At 37.9% G+C, this 21683-nt stretch overlaps 1 pseudogene; it reads left to right on the top strand.

Annotated features, from left to right (window-relative positions):
• Positions 1 to 324: 324 nt before the first annotated feature.
• LOC112793040 (small nucleolar RNA R71) lies at positions 325 to 426 on the top strand (annotated as a pseudogene).
• Positions 427 to 21683: the final 21257 nt, after the last annotated feature.

Raw genomic sequence — 21683 nt, 5'->3', positions numbered from 1 at the left:
TCCTTCTTGGGTTGATGGTTGTGTGGTGATTGCTGCAACTTGATTCTTCTCCATTTGCTTTGTAAGGTCAGCTAGTTGCTTGGCAATCATCTTGTTCTGAGCTAGTAGTGCATCAACATAGTTCAGTTCCATTACACCTCGAGTGTTGCTCCTCTCAGAAGCATAGAAGTAGTCATTCTCAGCTACAGTCTCAATGACATCTATGGCTTCTTCAATGGTCTTCTTCTTGTTCAAAGATCCTCCAGATAAGTGGTCTACTGCCTTCTTTGATTCATACGATAGTCCCTCATAGAAAATATGCAGCTGTACCCATTCATTGAATATGTTCGGTGGGCACCTTCTTGTCAAATCCTTAAACCTCTCCCATGCTTCGTAGAGAGTCTCACCATCTTGTTGCCTGAAAGTTTGTACCTCAACTCTCAGCCTGTTAATCCTTTGAGGAGGGTAGAATCTTGCCAAGAATTTGTTCACTACATCTTCCCATGCTGTCAAACTCTCCTTTGAGAAAGACTCCAACCATTTAGACGCCTTGTCCCTGAGTGAAAAGGGGAACAAGAGCAATCTGTAAACATCTGGGTGGACGCTGTAACGACCCAATTTTCAGTACACCTAGGACACACCAGAAACTGAGCGCTACCAATTTGTCTTCCTAGTTATTATCTATTATTTATCATATGAGCCTGATTCGTTGTTAAAAGCGTAGTTAATTTGCGAGATGTATTTTTTTGAAAACGTTTGGATTAATAAACATAATCATTTATAATTAATTCACAAATAATAACAGATAAAATAGTTATAAACAACCACACATAAATACATCACAAGCAGCTAACAAGATTCAGTGATCCAGCCTTTATTAGAGTATAGACTTTTCGTTAGAACACTCCTAGATATAGCTAAATAATATATATATATATATATACAACATCTGAGGTCCTGACCTGTTCAAGAAGTCCCTAAGCTGGCACCCAGGCTAGCCTAGACTCTATATTCGCCTAGTCCCTCTAAACAACTAAAGCGAGGGAAAGTACGTTCTAAGTCTTCAAAACTCAAGTCAAGTGAAAGTCACCAAAGGTAGGACATCATCTGTTATTCCTCTGCACGATCAGACATTGCCATAGGACGTCCCTCTGGTACCTCATCAAGTAGCCACACAACGGGAGTCTCGTACACAGGATTCAGGTTAAAGTGCGCATACGAACGGGGTGCAGACGTTGGCTGGTCTCACAGTATAAACATATACATAGATAAAGAGATTCACCCTAGACTCAGAAGACTACCTAGAGCGGAATTCTCTTTACGAACGGTCATCAGCGAACTACGGAAGGGTACTCATGCTTCCATCTGGAGGGGGAAGGGAGAGAGAAGGGGTAAGAACTGGGGAGTTCTTAGTAGGGCCGGGGTTATTAGTTACGTTCATTAATTTTGTGTTGTTTAGCAGACTAATAGCAGAATATAGAGAAGTAGTAAACAGAAGACAGATAAATAGAGAAAATAGAGAAAACAGAAAAAGATCACAAACAGAAGAATACAAGAAAGTAAAACACAGACACAAACACAGAGAATAGAATACAAACAAAGAAAGCATACATTCATGCAACAATCATAATAGAGAAAATGCACAACCAAGTATGATGCATGTCTAGCCCTAGTGCAGGTAATGAGCTCATCTGTCGGTTACATACCCGCTCCCGACGTTACCCAGCAACCTCTGTCTGGATAAGGCTTTCCTGTTGGCAATATCCACTGCAAGCAACCTTTGTCTTGCAGGGTATCCACTGCAAGCAACCTTTGTCTTGCAGGGCGAAACTTATTAGCCGATATACGCCCAACAGACTCACTGTAAGCAACCTCTGTCTTACAGGAGCAACAACATACTCACTGTAAGCAACCTCTGTCTTACAGGAGCAACAACACACTCACTGTAACCAACTTCTGTCTTACAGGAGCACATTCATCTTGATACCTCTGTAAGCAACCTCTGTCTTACAGCAAAGCATTATAGCAAGGTATCCCAAGAAAGCGTTCTCAGTGGTCGTACCACCATCTATCTGACTGCCTCTCTGCAGCAGATTCTTACATAATCATTCTCATTATCATCATTCATTAACATTCTCATTATTCATCATCACTTTCACATTCTTATGCTGTACCTCTTTCTTTCTCTGTTCAATCATGCTATACAAACTCTACAGCTTTTACTTTTACAACATCTTAACTCAAACCATTTCTCTTTGTCACATTACTCTCTTTTCTGTGTCTTTTTACTTTGCTCAGATTACTCTTTTCTCTGTATCCCTCTATTCTGCTATGGTTACTCTGTTCTCTGTGTTTCTTTACTCTGCTCTGGTTTCTCTGCTTAACATATGTATTTAAAGCTTATGTAAATTTCGGTATGAATAGTTAGCCTGTCCCAAGTATAGGTTCATTAAGTCTATACTGAAACAGTTTAACTTTTCATATAATACTTAACCCTAGTCGCAACTCAAGGACTAACTATGTTGCCCTAGTTCGTTCACTAATTCTATCTATTTTTCTGTCATTAAAACATTACAGACTTTTTCTTCGATTTTTATCTTTTCTTTAACTTTTTATCTTTTCTTTATATTTGCCTCACTAACATGTTATTACCACTCCCTGAGTGTTTTATGAAGGTAATTATGAGATTCTGCACTTAAAGTTGTCTTTCTAAAGCTTTTACAAAAAACTGCCTTTTCTGCATTATTTTATTATTTTTATTAAAATATTATTTTTAATTAAATATTATTATTTAATATTTTATTATTATTTATTATTTTATTAATATATTTTCGAAAATTAACTTTACTTTAACCTTTAACCTTTAAAATTCACTTTTTACCACCCGTAACTTTTAATATTTCTACTTTTACCACCCTAACTTTCAGAAATTACCAGACAACCCCTAAAACACCAAAAATTTTACTTCCTTGCCCTTTTTAAGATCTAAGGCCTGTTATTCATTGTTCTTCATCACACTCAAAGTGTTCTTCATGTTCTTCATAAATTCTTCAGATTCTTTCTCTGTTTTTACCCGTTTTTCAGTCTTTTCAGCAACCGATTTTTACTATAATTCATAATAAATTAGCAGCCACTAAAACCCCATATTTTCTACATGATTTCAACACAAATTGAACCTCAATTTAAGCTTAGGGTTTCGTTTTTCCCAGCTGCCCAAGAACATGAACTTTAAAGCTTAAATTTCATCAAATTTCATCAGAATTTCACCAAATTTTCACCAAGAATCAATCATATATGCAACCAATTTTTAGCACAACCAAATAATACAACATTCACACATCTCAAACACAAATAATCAAGATTAATTTCGTGACACCCTACCTGGTTTTGCTGCTCCTAATTCAATCAAACTTTCAGGTGGTCCTTAAGCACTTCTTCCTCCTAAATCACATCAAGAACAACTTTTAATCCAAAAACTCTCAACTGACCAAATCTCACTCAGTATATTAGGAAGAGATATCTCACCTTAGACTTGCTGGAAATTCACGTTTCTTGGCCCTCAAGTAAAGTTAAGCATGATTCCTAAGGAAAAACATCAAGAAAACACATGTTTACATGGTTTTCCTTGAAAACCGAATTGAAGAGGGAGGGAGACAGCAATTGGTGGACGAAATTGTGATCGTTAAAGTTGTACTCCCTCTTGGTATTTGCATGAGATTTATTTAATGGCTCTTTCAAAAATACACCAAAGAGATCATGGTATGATGAATTGGGATCTTAAACGATCCCTGGTAATGGCACGTGTGATCACAACTCCATTCAACTAACCAGCAAGTGTACTGGGTCGTCCAAGTAATAAACCTTACGTGAGTAAGGGTCGATCCCACAGAGATTGTTGGTATGAAGCAAGCTATGGTCACCTTGTAAATCTCAGTTAGGCAGATTAAATGGTTATGGGTTTCGAAAATTAATAATAAATAGAAAATAAAAGGGATAGAAATACTTATGTAACTCAATAGTGGAAATTTCAAATAGGCGTAGATGCTGTGCTCCTCTTGAATCTCTACTTCCTTATTACATTCATCCAATCCTTCTTACTCCTTTCCATGGCAAGCTATATGTAGGGCATCACCGTTGTCAATGGCTATATACCATCCTCTCAGTGAAAATGGTCCTATGCCCTGTCACAGCACGACTAATCATCTGTCGGTTCTCAATCAGGTTGGAATAGAATTCCTTGATTCTTTTGCGTTTGTCATCACGCCCAGCCTTCAGGAGTTTGAAGCTCGTCACAGTCATTCAATCCCAGAATCCTACTCGGAATACCATAGACAAGGTTTAGACTTTCCGGATCCTCATGAATGCCGCCATCTATCTAGCTTATACCACGAAGATTCTGTTGGGGAATCTAAGAGATATGCGCCCGGCCTAAGGTAGAACGGAAGTGGTTGTCAATCACGCGCGTTCATAGGTGAGAATGATGATGAGTGTCACGGATCATCACATTCATCAAGTTGAAGTGCAACGTATATCTTGGAATAAGAATAAAAGAGAATTGAATAGAAAGTAATAGTAATTGTATTGAAACTTGAGGTACAGCAGAGCTCCACACCCTTAATCTATGGTGTGCAAAAACTCCACTGTTGAAAATACATAAGTGAAAGGTTCAGGCATGGCCGAATGGCCAGCCCCCTGAATGATCTAGAGGCTGAATGATCAAAGACTACAAAGTCAAAAGATTAAACTGTCAAAAGATGTCTATACAATAGCAACTTATCCTATTTATACTAGACTAGCTACTAGGGTTTACATGAGTAAGTAATTGATGCATAAATCCACTTCCGGGGCCCACTTGGTGTATGCTTGGGCTGAGCTTGATCTATCCACGAGCTGAGGCTTTTCTTGGAGTTGAACTCCAAGTTGTAACGTGTTTTGGGCGTTCAACTCCGGATCATGACGTGTTTCTGGCGTTTAACTCCAGACAGCAGCATGTACTTGGCGTTCAACGCCAAGTTACGTCGTCAATTTCCGAATAAAGTATGGACTATTATATATTGCTGGAAAGCTCTGAATGTGTACTTTCCAACGCCATTGAGACCGCGGCAATTGGAGTTCTGTAGCTCCAGAAAATCCATTTCGAGTGCAGGGAGGTCAGATTCCAAGAGCATCAGCAGTCCTTTTGTCAGCCTTTTTCAGAATTTTGCTCAAGTCCCTCAATTTCAGCCAGAAATTACCTGAAATCACAGAAAAACACACAAACTCAGAGTAAAGTCCAGAAATGTGAATTTAACATAAAAACTAATGAAAATATCCCTAAAAGTAGCTTGAACTTACTAAAAACTACCTAAAAACAATGCCAAAAAGCGTATAAATTATCCGCTCATCACAACACCAAACTTAAATTGTTGCTTGTCCCCAAGCAACTGAAAATCAATTAGGATAAAAAGAAGAGAATATACTATAAATTCCAGAATATCAATGAATATTAATTATAATTAGATGAGCGGGACTTGTAGCTTTTTGCTTCTGAACAGTTTTGGCATCTCACTTTTTCCTTTGAAGTTTAGAATGATTGGCTTCTCTAGGAACTTAGAATTTCGGATAGTGTTATTGATTCTCCTAGTTAAGTATGTTGATTCTTGAACACAACTACTTATGAGTCTTGGCCGTGGCCCTAAGCATTTTGTTTTCCAGTATTACCACCGGATACATAAATGCCACAGACACATGACTAGGTGAACCTTTTCAGATTGTGACTCAGCTTTGCTAGAGTCCCCAGTTAGAGGTGTCCAGAGCTTTTAAGCACACTCTTTTTGCTTTGGATCACGACTTTAACCACTCAGTCTTAAGCTTTTCACTTGGACCTTCATGACACAAGCACATGGTTAGGGACAGCTTGGTTTAGCCGCTTAGGCCTGGATTTTATTTCCTTGGGCCCTCCTATCCATTGATGCTCAAAGCCTTGGATCCTTTTTACCCTTGCCTTTTGGTTTTAAGAGCTATTGGCTTTTTCTGCTTGCTTTTTCTTTTTCTTTCTATTTTTTTCGCCATTTTTTTCGCAAGCTTTTTCTTGCCTCAAGAATCAATTTCATGATTTTTCAGATCATCAATAACATTTTTCTTTGTTCATCATTCTTTCAAGAGCCAACAGTTTTAACATTCATAAACAACAATATCAAAAGACATATGCACTGTTCAATCATTCATTCAGAAAACAAAAAGTATTGTCACTACATCAATATAATTAGACTAAGTTCAAGGATAAATTCGAAATTCATGTACTTCTTGTTCTTTTGAATTAAAACATTTTTCATTTAAGAGAGGTGAATGATTAATGGATTTTATTCATAGCCTTAAGACATGGTTACTAACTACTAATGATCATGAAGTAGAGACACAAAACATAGATAAACACAACATAAAAACCGAAAAGCAGAAAGAAATAAGAACAAGAAATGAATCCACCTTAGTGGCGTCTTCTTCTTGAAGGACCAACAATGTCCTTAAGCTCTTCTATGTCCCTTCCTTGCCTTTGTTGCTCCTCCCTCATTGCTCTTTGATCTTCTCTTATTTCATGGAGAATGATGGAGTGCTCTTGATGTTCCACCCTTAATTGTCCCACATTGTAGCTCAAATCTTCCAAGGAAGTGTTGAGTTGTTCCCAATAGTTATTGGGAGGAAAGTGCATCCCTTGAGGCATCTCAGGGATTTCTTGATGATGAGCTTCCTCATGCATCTCTTTAGAACCGTGAAGGGTCTCTCTTGCTTGCTCCATCCTCTTCTTGGTGATGCGCTTATCCTCCTCAATGGAGATGTCTCCTTCTATGATAACTCTAGCTGAGTAACATAGATGGCAAATAAGGTGAGGAAAAGCTAGCCTTGCCATGGTGGAGGGCTTGTCGGCTATTTTGTAGATTTCATTGGAGATGACCTCATGAACTTCTACTTCCTCTCCAATCATGATGCTATGAATCATGATGGCCCGATCCACAGTAACTTTAGATCGGTTGCTAGTGGGAATGATGGAGCGTTGAATGAACTCCAACCATCTTCTAGCCACAGGCTTGAGGTCCAGTCTTCTTAGTTGAACTGGCTTGCCTTTGGAGTCTCTTTTCCATTGAGCTCCTTCCACACATATGTCCATTAGGACTTGGTCCAACCTTTGATTAAAGTTGACCCTTCTAGTGTAGGGGCGTTCATCTTCTTGCATCATGGGCAAGTGGAATGCCAACCTCACATTCTCCGGACTAAAATCTAAGTATTTTCCCCGAACCATTGTGAGATAATTCTTTGGACTCGGGTTCATACTTTGATCATGGTTCCTAGTGATCCATGCATTGGCATAGAACTCTTGAACCATTAAGATTCCGACTTGTTGCATGGGGTTGGTTAAGACTTCCCAACCTCTTCTTCGGATCTCATGTCGGATCTCCGGATACTCATTTTTCTTGAGCTTGAAAGGGACCTCAGGGATCACCTTCTTCTTTGCCATAACATCATAGAAGTGGTCTTGATGGCTCTTGGAGATGAATCTTTCCATCTCCCATGACTCGGAGGTGGATGCTTTTGTCTTCCCTTTTCCTTTTCTAGAGGATTCTCCGGCCTTAGGTGCCATTGATGGTAATGGAAAACAAAAAAGATTATGCTTTGACCACACTAAACTTAAAATATTGCTCGTCCTCGAGCAATAGAAGAAAGAAAAGAAGAAGAAGAAGAAGAAGAGAATATGGTAGAGAGGGAGAGATGTAGGTTCGGCCAAGGTGAAGAAGAGGGGGTTGTGTTGTGTGAAAATGAAGTATAATGGAAGGGTATATATAGGGAGAGGGGAGAGTGTAGGTTCGGCCATTTGGGGTGGGAATGGGTGGGAAATGTTTTTGAATTTTGAAGGTAGGTGGGGTTTATGGGGAAGAGTGGATGGATGTGAGTGGTGAATAGGTGATTGGGAAGAGAGATTGAGGTGATTGGTGAAGAGTTTTTGGGAAGTGTGACATGTGGGGAATACTCATCACAAAATAGGATTAGGAGGTAAGGTGGGAATATGTTAGGTGGGGATCCTGTGGGGTCCACAGATCCTGAGGTGTCAAGGAATTCCATCCTTGCACCAAATAGGCATGTAAAATGCCTTTGCACACCATTCTGGCGTTTAAACGCCGTGTGGTGCACATTCTGGGCATTCAACGCCCATGTAAAGCATGTTTCTCGCGTTGAACGCCAGTTCCATGCTTGTTACTGGCGTTCAGCGCCAGCTTTTTCCTCTAGGCACATTCTTGGCGTTCAGCACCAGAATGTTGCTTGTTTCTGGCGTTCAGCACCAGGTTGATGCTCTGTTCTGGCGTTGAACGCCAGCCAGATGCTCCTTACTGGCGTTGAATGCCAGCCTGTGCTTCCTCCAGGGTGTGATTTTTCTTCTGCTGTTTTTGATTCTGTTTTTAATTTTTATTTTTTTTCGTGACTCCTCATGATCATGTACCTAACAAAACACAAAATAACAATAAAATAATATAAAATAAAAATTAGATAAAATTGGGTTGCCTCCCAACAAGCGCTTCTTTAATGTCAATAGCTTGACAGTGGCTCTCATGGAGCCACAAGGTGATCAGGTCAATGTTGTATAGTCCCAACACCAAACTTAGAGTTTGGATATGGGATCCTAACACCAAACTTAGAGTTTGGTTGTGGCCTCACAACACCAAACTTAGAGTTTGACTGTGGGGGCTCTTCTTGACTCTGAACTGAGAGAAACTCTTCATGCTTACTCTCTTTTGTCACAGAGGGATGGCCTTGTGCCTTAAACACAAGGTAGTCCCCATTCAATTGAATGACTAATTCACCTCTGTTGACATCTATCACAGCATCTGCTGTGGCTAGGAAAGGTCTTTCAAGGATGATGGATTCATCCTCTTCCTTCCTAGTGCTTAAGATTATGAAATCAGCAGGGATGTAAAGGCCTTCAACCTTTACTAACACGTCCTCCACTATTCTATAAGCTTGTCTCAATGACTTGTCTGCCAATTGTAATGAGAACAAGGCAGGCTGTACCTCAATGATCCCCAGCTTCTCCATTACAGAGAGTGGCATAAGATTTATCCCTGACCCCAGGTCACACAGAGCTTTTTCAAAGGTCATGGTGCCTATGGTACAAGGTATTAAGAACTTGCCAGGATCTTGTTTCTTTTGAGGTAGAGTTTGCTGAATCCAGGTATCTAGTTCATTAATGAGCAAGGGAGGTTCACTTTCCCAAGTCTCATTACCAAACAACTTGGCATTCAGCTTCATGATAGCTCCTAAATATTGAGCAACTTGCTCTCCAATCACATCTTCATCCTTTTCAGAGGAAGAATAGTCTTCAGAGCTCATGAATGGCAGAAGGAGATTTAATGGAATCTCTATGGTCTCTATATGAGCCTCAGATTCCTTTGGATCCTTAATAGGGAACTCCTTCTTGCTTGAGAGACATCCCAGGAGGTCTTCCTCACTAGGATTTTCGTCCTCCTCCTCCCTTGTGCATTCGGCCATGTTGATTATATCAATGGCCTTGCACTCTCCTTTTGGATTCTCTTCTGTATTGCTTGGGAGAATACTGGGAGGAGTTTCAATGACTTTCTTACTCAGCTGGCCCACTTGTGCCTCCAGATTTCTAACGGAGGATCTTGTTTCACTCATGAAACAGAAAGTGGCCTTTGACAGATCAGAGACTAGATTGGCTAAATTAGAAGTGTTTTGTTCAGAATTCTCTGTCTGTTGCTGAGAAGATGATGGAAAAGGCTTGCTATTGCTCAGCCTATTGCGTCCACCATTGTTAAAGCCTTGTTGAGGCTTTTGTTGATCCTTCCATGAGAAATTTGGATGATTTCTCCATGATGAGTTATAGGTGTTTCCATAAGGTTCACCTATGTAATTAACCTCTGCCATGGCAGGGTTCTCAGGATCATAAGCTTCTTCAGAAGCTGCCTCTTTAGTATTGTTAGATGCATTTTGCCATCCATTCAGATTTTGAGAGATCATGTTGACTTCCTGAGTCAACACTTTGTTCTGAGCCAATATGGCATTCAGAGCATCAATTTCAAGAACTCCTTTCTTCTAAGGTATCCCATTATTCACGGAATTCCTCTCGGAAGTTTACATGAATTGGTTGTTTGCAACCATGTCAATGAGTTCTTGAGCCTCTTCAAGCGTTTTCTTTAGGTGAATAGATCCACTTGCAGAATGGCCCAATGACATTTTCGAGAATTCAGACAGGCCATAATAGAATATATCTAATATGGTCCATTCTGAAAACATGTCAGATGGACATCTTTTGGTCAGCTGCTTGTATCTTTCCCAAGCTTCATAGAGGGATTCACCATCTTTTTGCTTGAAGGTTTGAACATCCACTCTCAGCTTGCTCAGCTTTTGAGGAGGAAAGAATTTATCCAAGAAGGCAGTGACCAGCTTATCCCAGGAGTCCAGGCTATCCTTGGGTTGTGAATCCAACCATATTCTAGCTCTGTCTCTTACAGCAAAAGGGAAAAGCATGAGTCTGTAGACTTCAGGATCAACTCCATTCGTCTTTACAGTCTCACAGATCTGCAAGAACTCAGTTAAAAACTGATAAGGATCTTCAGATGAAAGTCCATAAAACTTGCAGTTTTGTTGCATTAAGGCAACTAGCTGAGGTTTCAGCTCAGAGTTGTTGGCTCCAATTGTAGGAATGGAGATGCTTCTTACATCAAACTTGGACATTGGCTTTGTGAAGTCACCAAGAATTCTCCTTGCATTATTATTATTTTCGGCTGCCATCTCCTTCTCTTGTTCGAAAATTTCTGAAAGGTTGTTTCTGGATTGTTGTAATTTAGTTTCTCTTAGTTTCCTTTTCAGAGTCCTTTCAGGTTCAGGATCAATTTCAACAAGAGTGCCTTTTTCCCTGTTCCTGCTCATATGAAAGAGAAGAAAATAAGAAAAGAAGATGAATCCTCTATGTCACAGTATAGAGATTCCTTTATGTTAGTAGAAGAAGAAAGGGGAGAAGAGTAAGGAAGAATGGGTTCGGATATTTAGATGGAGAGAGGTGAAGAGAGGTGTTAGTAAATAAATAATTAAATAGAGTAAGAAAAAAGAGGGGAAATTTTGAAAATAATTTTTAAAAAGGGGTTAGTAATTTTCGAAAATTAGAGATAAGATAAGAGTAAAATTAAAATTTAAAACAAAAAAAGAATTTTTGAAAAAGAGAGAAGTATTTTCGAAAATTAGAGAGGGATAGGTAGTTAGTTGGTTCTGAAAAAGATAAGAAATAAACAAAGAGTTAGTTAGTTGATTGAAAAAGATATTAAAATCAAATTTTGAAAAGATAAGAAGATAAGGGGTTAGATAAGATATTTTGAAATCAAATTTTGAAAAAGATAAAATTTTTTGAAAAAGATAAGATAAAAGATAAAAAGATCTAGTTTTTTTACAATGACTTAACTAACAAGAAACTACAAGATAAGATTCTAGAACTTAAAGATTGAACCTTTCTTAACAAGAAAGTAACAAACTTCAAATTTTTGAACCAATCACATTAATTGTTAGCTAATTTTCGAAAAGTAGATGTAAAGATAAGAAATAGGTTTTGAAAATATTTTGAAAAAGATTTTTTGAAATTTTCGAAAAAAATAGAAAAAAAATGAAAAAGATATAATTTTTGAAAAAGATTTTGAAAAGATAAGATTTTTAAAATTGAAAATTTGACTTGACTTGTAAGAAACAACTAATTTTAAAAATTTTTGACTAAATCAACTCAAATTTTCGAAAATTTGGAGAGAAAAAAGGAAAAGATATTTTTTTGATTTTTGAATTTTTTTTATGATGAGAGAGAAAAACACAGAAATGACCCAAAACATGAAAATTTTGGATCAAAACACAAGATGCATGCAAGAACACTATGAATGTCAAGATGAACACCAAGAACACTTTGAAGATCATGATGAACATCAAGAACATAATTTTGAAAATTTTTTAATGCAAAGAAAACATGCAAGACACCAAACTTAGAAATCTTTAATGCATGGACTCTAATAAACAAAAAATGCATATGAAAAACAAGAAAATACACCAAACAAGAAAACATCAAGATCAAACAAGAGGACTTACCAGGAACAACTTGAAGATCATGAAGAACACTATGAATGCATGAATTTTTCGAAAAAAATGCAAGAAAAATTTTTAAAGCATGCAATTGACACCAAACTTAAAAATTGACTCAAGACTCAAACAAGAAACACAAAATATTTTTTATTTTTATGATTTTATGATTTTTTTGTATTTTTATTAATTTTTATCGAAAATATTCTTTAGAAAAACGAAAAAGAAAAGAAAAATTTTAAAAAAGATTTTTGAAAAGAAAATTACCTAATCTGAGCAACAAGATGAATCGTCAGTTGTCCATACTCGAACAATCCCCAGCAACGGCGCCAAAAACTTGGTGGACAAAATTGTGATCCTTAAAGTTGTACTCCCTCTTGGTATTTGCATGAGATTTATTTAATGGCTCTTTCAAAAATACACCAAAGAGATCATGGTATGATGAATTGGGATCTTAAACGATCCCTGGTAATGGCACGTGTGATCATTCAACTAACCAGCAAGTGTACTGGGTCGTCCAAGTAATAAACCTTACGTGAGTAAGGGTCGATCCCAAAGAGATTGTTGGTATGAAGCAAGCTACGGTCACCTTGTAAATCTCAGTTAGGCAGATTAAATGGTTATGGGTTTCGAAAATTAATAATAAATAGAAAATAAAAGGGATAGAAATACTTATGTAACTCAATAGTGGAAATTTCAAATAGGCGTATGGAGATGCTGTGCTCCTCTTGAATCTCTACTTCCTTATTACATTCATCCAATCCTTCTTACTCCTTTCCATGGCAAGCTGTATGTAGGGCATCACCGTTGCCAATGGCTATATCCCATCCTCTCAGTGAAAATGGTCCTATGCTCTGTCACAGCACGGCTAATCATCTGTCGGTTCTCAATCAGGTTGGAATAGAATCCCTTGATTCTTTTGCGTTTGTCATCACGCCCAGCCTTCAGGAGTTTGAAGCTCGTCACAGTCATTCAATCCCAGAATCCTACTCGGAATACCATAGACAAGGTTTAGACTTTTCGGATCCTCATGAATGCCGCCATCTATCTAGCTTATACCACGAAGATTCTGTTGGGGAATCTAAGAGATATGCGCCCGGCCTAAGGTAGAACGGAAGTGGTTGTCAATCACGCGCGTTCATAGGTGAGAATGATGATGAGTGTCACGGATCATCACATTCATCAAGTTGAAGTGCAACGTATATCTTGGAATAAGAATAAAAGATAATTGAATAGAAAGTAATAGTAATTGTATTGAAACTTGAGGTACAGCAGAGCTCCACACCCTTAATCTATGGTGTGCAGAAACTCCACTGTTGAAAATACATAAGTGAAAGGTTCAGGCATGGCCGAATGGCCAGCCCCCTGAATGATCTAGAGACCGAATGATCAAAGACTACAAATTCAAAAGATTAAACTGTCAAAAGATGTCTAATACAATAGCAACTTATCCTATTTATACTAGACTAGCTACTAGGGTTTACATGAGTAAGTAATTGATGCATAAATCCACTTCCGGGGCCCACTTGGTGTATGCTTGGGCTGAGCTTGATCTATCCATGAGCTGAGGCTTTTCTTGGAGTTGAACTCCAAGTTGTAACGAGTTTTGGGCGTTCAACTCCGGATCATGACGTGTTTCTGGCGTTTAACTCCAGACAGCAGCATGTACTTGGCGTTCAACACCAAGTTACATCGTCAATTTCTGAATAAAGTATGGACTATTATATATTGCTGGAAAGCTCTGGATGTCTACTTTCCAACGCCATTAAGAGCGCGTCAATCGGAGTTCTGTAGCTCCAGAAAATCCATTTCGGGTGCAGGGAGGTCAGATTCCAACAGCATCAGCAGTCGTTTTGTCAGCCTTTTTCAGAGTTTTGCTCAAGTCCCTCAATTTCAGCCAAAAATTACCTGAAATCACAGAAAAACACACAAACTCATAGTAAAGTCTAGAAATGTGAATTTAACATAAAAACTAATGAAAACATCCCTAAAAGTAGCTTGAACTTACTAAAAACTACCTAAAAACAATGCCAAAAAGCGTATAAATTATCCGCTCATCAGCAATCTCACCTTATTTCCAGCCTTGATATGTTATATGGTTATGTAAAGAAAGAAGAGAGGATCATTTTGGTGAAATCGGAGTTTTGATTTGAGTTTTAGTTCAGAAGAAATTAAGCTTTGAAGATTAAGTGTTCATGAAGGTTTCTCTCTTTTCTCTCTTGTTATTTTCGGCCAAAATGATGAAATGAGACAGCCTTGGAGGTCTTGGGGGTGTAAGGTAAGTTGTGATTGGTTGGATTGGAGGTGGATTAAAATAATATTAAAATATCTCAGGTGTATAACAACTAAAACTAGGTGTATCGGAACACTTGTAAAAATATCTCTAAAAATTATTTTCTGAGCTACTAGCATAAATGACACTAGTAACATATTTATTATGAGAATAAAACATGTATGATGAGCCCTTAGCATTGCTAAAGTCATCAGAGAGTGCTGGTGCTAAGCTGCACCAGTAAACTGTAAACCTGGTTAAACCGATTTCCTGTTTTTAACTAAAACAGACCAGGTAACCTTATAATATCTTTCAAGCAGCTTCTAATACTAATATAATGATAATATTATACTATTATCTTTCTCCTCTCATGAATCGAGTCCGGTTCATTAAACTGAGCCTATTTACGAAATCTAGAATCAAAACTCCTAACTGATACGGTTCAAAAACTAGGTTCTCCGTGGCCGCGTTGTCAAGCTTGCCTCAAAAGAGGTTTTGGCTTAAAGATGTCATAATGACAATGAGGATTGAGATGCTTGATGATACAGCAGAGGTGTTCCCTTTACTGATCTTCCGGAGAAATTCGTGCCTGTAGAAAAGATCCGCGGCTCAAAAATCGGGGTTGTTACATTCTACCCTCCTTAAAAAAAATTTTGCCCTCAAAATTTAACATGCGCATAAGAAGTTATAGTATTATCTAACTCAAACAAAACCATAGTGTGGTACTCACCTCGAGTGGAAGAATTATATGCATTAGTGTTGCCAGTAGTTACGGTAAAAACCCTTCCTTGTTGTTGTGGCCTACCTGGATTTTGAACAAACCTTTTTGGGCAATTCCTCGATATATGTCCATACTCTCCGCAACAGAAACAAGTGTGTGTTCCATATCTACAAGCTCTATTACCATGATCCATCCCACACCTTGAGCATACTGAAATATCCTGAGTTTGCTGAGATTGACCTCCTTCTTCCTCTCCCAGATTATTGTTGTCGTAGTTGCCATTGTTACGAGCGAGAAAGTTACCATTTCATTGATTCCTATTTTGGCGATCGAACTGACCATTGAACTTAAAGTTATGACCTTGAGGGGCTAGATATTGAATAAAGTCTCTTCCTAAGGCTTCCCTACGATCTGCTCGAGCTATCGCCACCTTTTTCGAACATTCTTCCACTAGTTTACTTTTATTCACCAGTTCAGCAAAATTTCGTATCTCTAATGGAACTACTGAACTCATTAGATCCTCACGAAGGCCCCCTTCGAACTTCAAACACTTCCATTATTCAAAGTCAGCAGGATTCCCTTGACAAATCTTGGAGAAACGGCACAAGTCATCAAACTTACGGGCATATTCTGCAACAGTTGTGTTACCCTGTTTCAGTTGCATAAGTTCCATCTCCTTAGCATCACGAGCTGCCCTCAGAAAATACTTCTTATAAAATTCATCCTTAAAAGTATCCCAAGGGATATCACCTTCATCTTGTTGCAACAGTTGCTGTATCCCCTGCCACCAGTGCTCAGCTTCTCCTTCCAGCATATAAGTAGCGAACTCCACGTGTTGACCTTCCGGAACATGCTGTGCTCGTAGTGATCGCTCGATACCTCGGAACCAGTTGTCAGCATCAGTCGCAACGAGTGTACCTTTGAACTTGGGTGGATTTACTTTCAAAAAAATAGCAAGGGTCATGGGTTTATCAAGATGCGTTGAATCTGCCTCGTTGTTTCCATTATCCTCACCGTTTTCATTTCGGTTTTCATTTCTCACTCCGAGATGCTCAACAGCCCTAGCAGCAGCCATCACAGCCTCACGCACTGCCTCAGCTATAATGTTCATCGTAGCCATAAAGGTTTCCTATTCTCTCTCTTGGTTATCACTAGGGGTTCCTTCCCGCGCACTCCGTCTCCGTGGTCTCATTGTAGTCCTGTTCACACCAAACAATCGTTATTAAGGTGATCAGTCTTAACACTTCAAGTCAAGTGTGAACATTCTCAGAATGAAAACACAGAGACAATCATGCAACACATATCACATAGATATCCTATAAGCATGAGACACACAACAGAGTATACAATGAAGCATAGTCAGTCCACTCCCCAGGCTCTATTGGGAACGAACTGCTCTGATACCAAATTGTAACGACCCAATTTTCAGTACGCCTAGGACACACCAGAAACTGAGCGCTACCAATTTGTCTTCCTAGTTATTATCTATTATTTATCATATGAGCCTAATTCGTTGTTAAAAGCGTAGTTAATTTGCGAGGTGTATTTTTTTGAAAACGTTTGGATTAATAAACATAATCATTTATAATCAATTGACAAATAATAACAGATAAAACAGTTATAAACAACCACACATAAATACATCACAAGCAGCTAACAAGATTCAGTGATCCAGCCTTTATTAGAGTATAGACTTTTAGTTAGAACACCCCTAGATATAGCTAAATAATATCTATATACATATATATATATATATATATATATATATATATATATATATATATATATATATATATATATATATATATATATATATATACAACATCCCAGGTCCTGACCTGTTCAAGAAGTCCCTAAGCTGGCACCCAGGCTAGCCTAGACTCTATACTCGCCTAGTCCCTCTAAACTACTAAAGCGAGGGAAAGTACGTTCTAAGTCTTCAAAACTCAAGTCAAGTGAACATCACCAAAGGTAGGACATCATCTGCTATTCCTCTGCACGATCAGACATTGCCATAGGACATCCCTCTGGTACCTCATCAAGTAGCCACACAACGGGAGTCTCGTACACAGGATTCAGGTTAAAGTGCGCATACGAACGGGGTGCAGACGTTGGCTGGTCTCACAGTATATACATATACATAGATAAAGAGATTCACCCTAGACTCAGAAGACTACCTAGAGTGGAATTCTCTTTACGAACAGTCATCAGCGAACTACGGAAGGGTACTCATGCTTCCATCTGGAGGGGGAAGGGAGAGAGAAGGGGTAAGAATTGGGGAGTTCTTAGTAGGGCCGGGGTTATTAGTTACGTTCATTAATTTTGTGTTGTTTAGCAGACTAATAGCAGAATATAGATAAGTAGTAAACAGAAGACAGATAAATAGAGAAAATAGAGAAAGCAGAAAAAGATCACAAACAGAAGAATACAAGAAAGTAAAACACAAACACAAACACAGAGAATAGAATACAAACAAAGAAAGCATACATTCATGCAACAATCATAATAGAGAAAATGCACAACCAAGTATGATGCATGTCTAACCCTAGTGCAGGTAATGAGCTCATCTGTCGGTTACATACCCACTCCCGACGTTACCCAGCAACCTCTGTCTGGATAAGGCTTTCCTGTTGGCAATATCCACTGCAAGCAACCTTTGTCTTGCAGGGCAAAACTTATTAGCCGATATACGCCCAACAGACTCACTGTAAGCAATCTCTGTCTTACAGGAGCAACAACATACTCACTGTAAGCAACCTCTGTCTTACAGGAGCAACAACACACTCACTGTAAGCAACTTCTGTCTTACCGGAGCACATTCATCTTGATACCTCTATAAGCAACCTCTGTCTTACAGCAAAGCATTATAGCAAGGTATCCCAGGAAAGCGTTCTCAGTGGTCGTACCACCATCTATCTGACTGCCTCTCTGCAGCAGATTCTTACATAATCATTCTCATTATCATCATTCATTAACATTCTCATTATTCATCATCACTTTCACATTCTTATGCTGTACCTCTTTCTTTCTCTGTTCAATCATGCTATACAAACTCTACAGCTTTTACTTTTACAACATCTTAACTCAAACCATTTCTCTTTGTCACATTACTCTCTTTTCTGTGTCTTTTTACTTTGCTCAGATTACTCTTTTCTCTGTATCCCTCTATTCTGCTCTGGTTACTCTGTTCTCTGTGTTTCTTTACTCTGCTCTGGTTTCTCTGCTTAACATATGTATTTAAAGCTTATGTAAATTTCGGTATGAATAGTTAGCCTGTCCCAAGTATAGGTTCATTAAGTCTATACTGAAACAGTTTAACTTTTCATATAATACTTAACCCTAGTCGCAACTCAAGGACTAACTATGTTGCCCTAGTTCGTTCACTAATTCTATCTATTTTTCTGTCATTAAAACATTACAGACTTTTTCTTCGATTTTTATCTTTTCTTTAACTTTTTATCTTTTCTTTATATTTGCCTCACTAACATGTTATTACCACTCCCTGAGTGTTTTATGAAGGTAATTATGAGATTCTGCACTTAAAGTTGTCTTTCTAAAGCTTTTACAAAAAAACTGCCTTTTCTGCATTATTTTATTATTTTTATTAAAATATTATTTTTAATTAAATATTATTATTTAATATTTTATTATTATTTATTATTTTATTAATATATTTTCGAAAATTAACTTTACTTTAACCTTTAACCTTTAAAATTCACTTTTTACTACCCGTAACTTTTAATATTTCTACTTTTACCACCCTAACTTTCAGAAATTACCAGACAACCCCTAAAACACCAAAAATTTTACTTCCTTGCCCTTTTTAAGATCTAAGACCTGTTCTTCATTGTTCTTCATCACACTCAAAGTGTTCTTCATGTTCTTCATAAATTCTTCAGATTCTTTCTCTGTTTTTACCCGTTTTTCAGTCTTTTCAGCAACCGATTTTTACTATAATTCATAATAAATTAGCAGCCACTAAAACCCCATATTTTCTACATGATTTCAACACAAATTGAACCTCAATTTAAGCTTAGGGTTTCGTTTTTCCCAGCTGCCCAAGAACATGAACTTTAAAGCTTAAATTTCATCAAATTTCATCAGAATTTCACCAAATTTTCACCAAGAATCAATCATATATGCAACCAATTTTTAGCACAACCAAATAATAAAACATTCACAGATCTCAAACACAAATAATCAAGATTAATTTCGTGACACCCTACCTGGTTTTGCTGCTCCTAATTCAATCAAACTTTCAGGTGGTCCTTAAGCACTTCTTCCTCCTAAATCACATCAAGAACAACTTTAAATCCAAAAACTCTCAACTGACCAAATCTCACTCAGTATGTTAGGAAGAGATATCTCACCTTATACTTGCTGGAAATTCACGTTTCTTGGCCCTCAAGTCAAGTTAAGCATGATTCCTAAGGAAAAACATCAAGAAAACACATGTTTACATGGTTTTCCTTGAAAACCGAATTGAAGAGGGAGGGAGACAGCCATCTCACCTTATTTCCAGCCTTGATATGTTATATGGTTATATAGAGAAAGAAGAGAGGATCATTTTGGTGAAATCGGAGGTCTTGGGGGTGTAAGGTGAGTTGTAATTGGTTGGATTGGAGGTGGATTAAAATAATATTAAAATATCTCAGGTGTATAACAACTAAAACTAGGTGTATCGGAACACTTGTAAAAATATCTCTAAAAATTATTTTCTGAGCTATTAGCATAAATGACACTAGTAACAAATTTATTATGAGAATAAAACATGTATGATGAGCCCTTAGCATTGGTAAAGTCATCAGAGAGTGCTGGTGCTAAGCTGCACCAGTAAACCGTAAACCTGGTTAAACCGATTTCTTGTTTTTAACTAAAATAGACCAGGTAACCTTATAATATCTTTCAAGCAACTTCTAATACTAATATAATGATAATATTATACTATTATCTTTCTCCTCTCATGAATCGAGTCCGGTTTGTCAAACTGAGCCTATTTACGAAAACTAGAATCAAAACTCCTAACCGATACGGTTCAAAAACTAGGTTCTCCGTGGCCGCATTGTCGAGCTTGCCTCAAAAGAGGTTTTGGCTTAAAGATGTCATAATGATAATGAGGATTGAGATGCTTGATGATACAGCAGAGGTGTTCCCTTTACTGATCTTCTAGAGAAATTCGTGCCTGTAGAAAAGATCTGCGTACTCAAAAATCGGGGTTGTTACAGACGCCATTAGACTTCACAGTGTCACAGATCCTTAGGAAGGTGGTTAAATATTGATTTTGGTCTTCTTGGGCACTTCCTCTGAATGAACAGTTGTTCTGAACAAGGGTGATGAACTGGGGTTTTAGCTTAAAGTTGTTAGCATGTATGGTTGGCTTTTGGATGCTGCTTCCACAGTTGCCTGGGTCTGGGTTGATGTAAGATCCTAGAACCCTTCGTTCTGGCTCAGCATGATTCCCATGGCCATCTCTAGCATGGTTATGAGCTTCTCCTTCATGGTTATCCTCCATGATTGTTTCAAAGAATTCCTGCTCTTCCTCTGCTCTAACAACTCTTTTGCCTCTTGCTTCCCTCCTTTTTTTAAGGAGAGTCCTCTCAGGTTTAGAATCAAAGGATGTGAGGTCCCCCCTCTTCTCCCTGTCATACAACTAGCACAGCTCACAGCAAGAAAGAAATTGCAGAAATTATAATGGTTAAAGTGGTAGTTAGTATGAGTGGTGCAAATTGTCAAATAGTTAGTGGGTTAGTGAACAGAATTGTAAACAATGCGGAAAAATAAAAGGGGAGATAAGGAAAGGGGAGAAGTAACTGTAATTGAAAGTAAACAGCTAAACAAAATGAATCCAAAGAAAAAAAATGCTCAATCTAGTGATCTTCTAACTTAATCATTGTTGATTCAAAATCAATCCCCGGCAACGGCGTGATGCATGAAAACTTGTCTCTCAACAAATTTCCCTTCGGCAAGTATACCGAATTGTCATCAAGTAAAACTCACAATAGAGTGAGGTCGAATCCCACAGGGATTGATTGGTCAAGCAACTTTAGTTAGAAGAATATGATAGTTGAGCTAAACAGAATTGAGATTGAGATGCATAAATTTAAATGTCTAGAAAGTAAATAATAGAAATTAAAGTGCAGAATCTTAAATGGGGAGTTAGGGTAATGAGCAGGAAATTAAATGGCAGAAAGTAAATAGAAAGGGTAAGATTAGAAACGGGGAGATCATTGGGTTTATGAGATGTTGCATTCTCCGGATCAAGTTCATTCTAATCTCTTCCTCAACCAATGCATTCATTAATCTCCTTGGCAATCTTAAGTGATTGGATCCCAATTCCTTGGCAATCCAATCTCTCTAAGCTTGAACAATTGCCCAATTCCTTGATTTAATTGCTCATGGGAAGAGATGAAAGTGTGGTAACTGATTATACCACATGTATTTCCAAATCAAAGTGTTGAGAGGATTAAATGTCACAATATCCATCCAAACCTCAATTTGGTCCAACATGAGAAAGCATTTCTAGCATGATTTTCTCATCCCTTTTCCAAGGTTCAAAGGAGATCCAATCATGGAGAGTTTCTTTTCTAAGACAACTAACCAATTGAATTAAGA

This window comes from Arachis hypogaea, chromosome 3 (assembly GCF_003086295.3).
Source record: "Arachis hypogaea cultivar Tifrunner chromosome 3, arahy.Tifrunner.gnm2.J5K5, whole genome shotgun sequence".
Taxonomy (NCBI): domain Eukaryota; kingdom Viridiplantae; phylum Streptophyta; class Magnoliopsida; order Fabales; family Fabaceae; genus Arachis; species Arachis hypogaea.
This window is presented reverse-complemented; position numbering and strand designations above follow the sequence as displayed.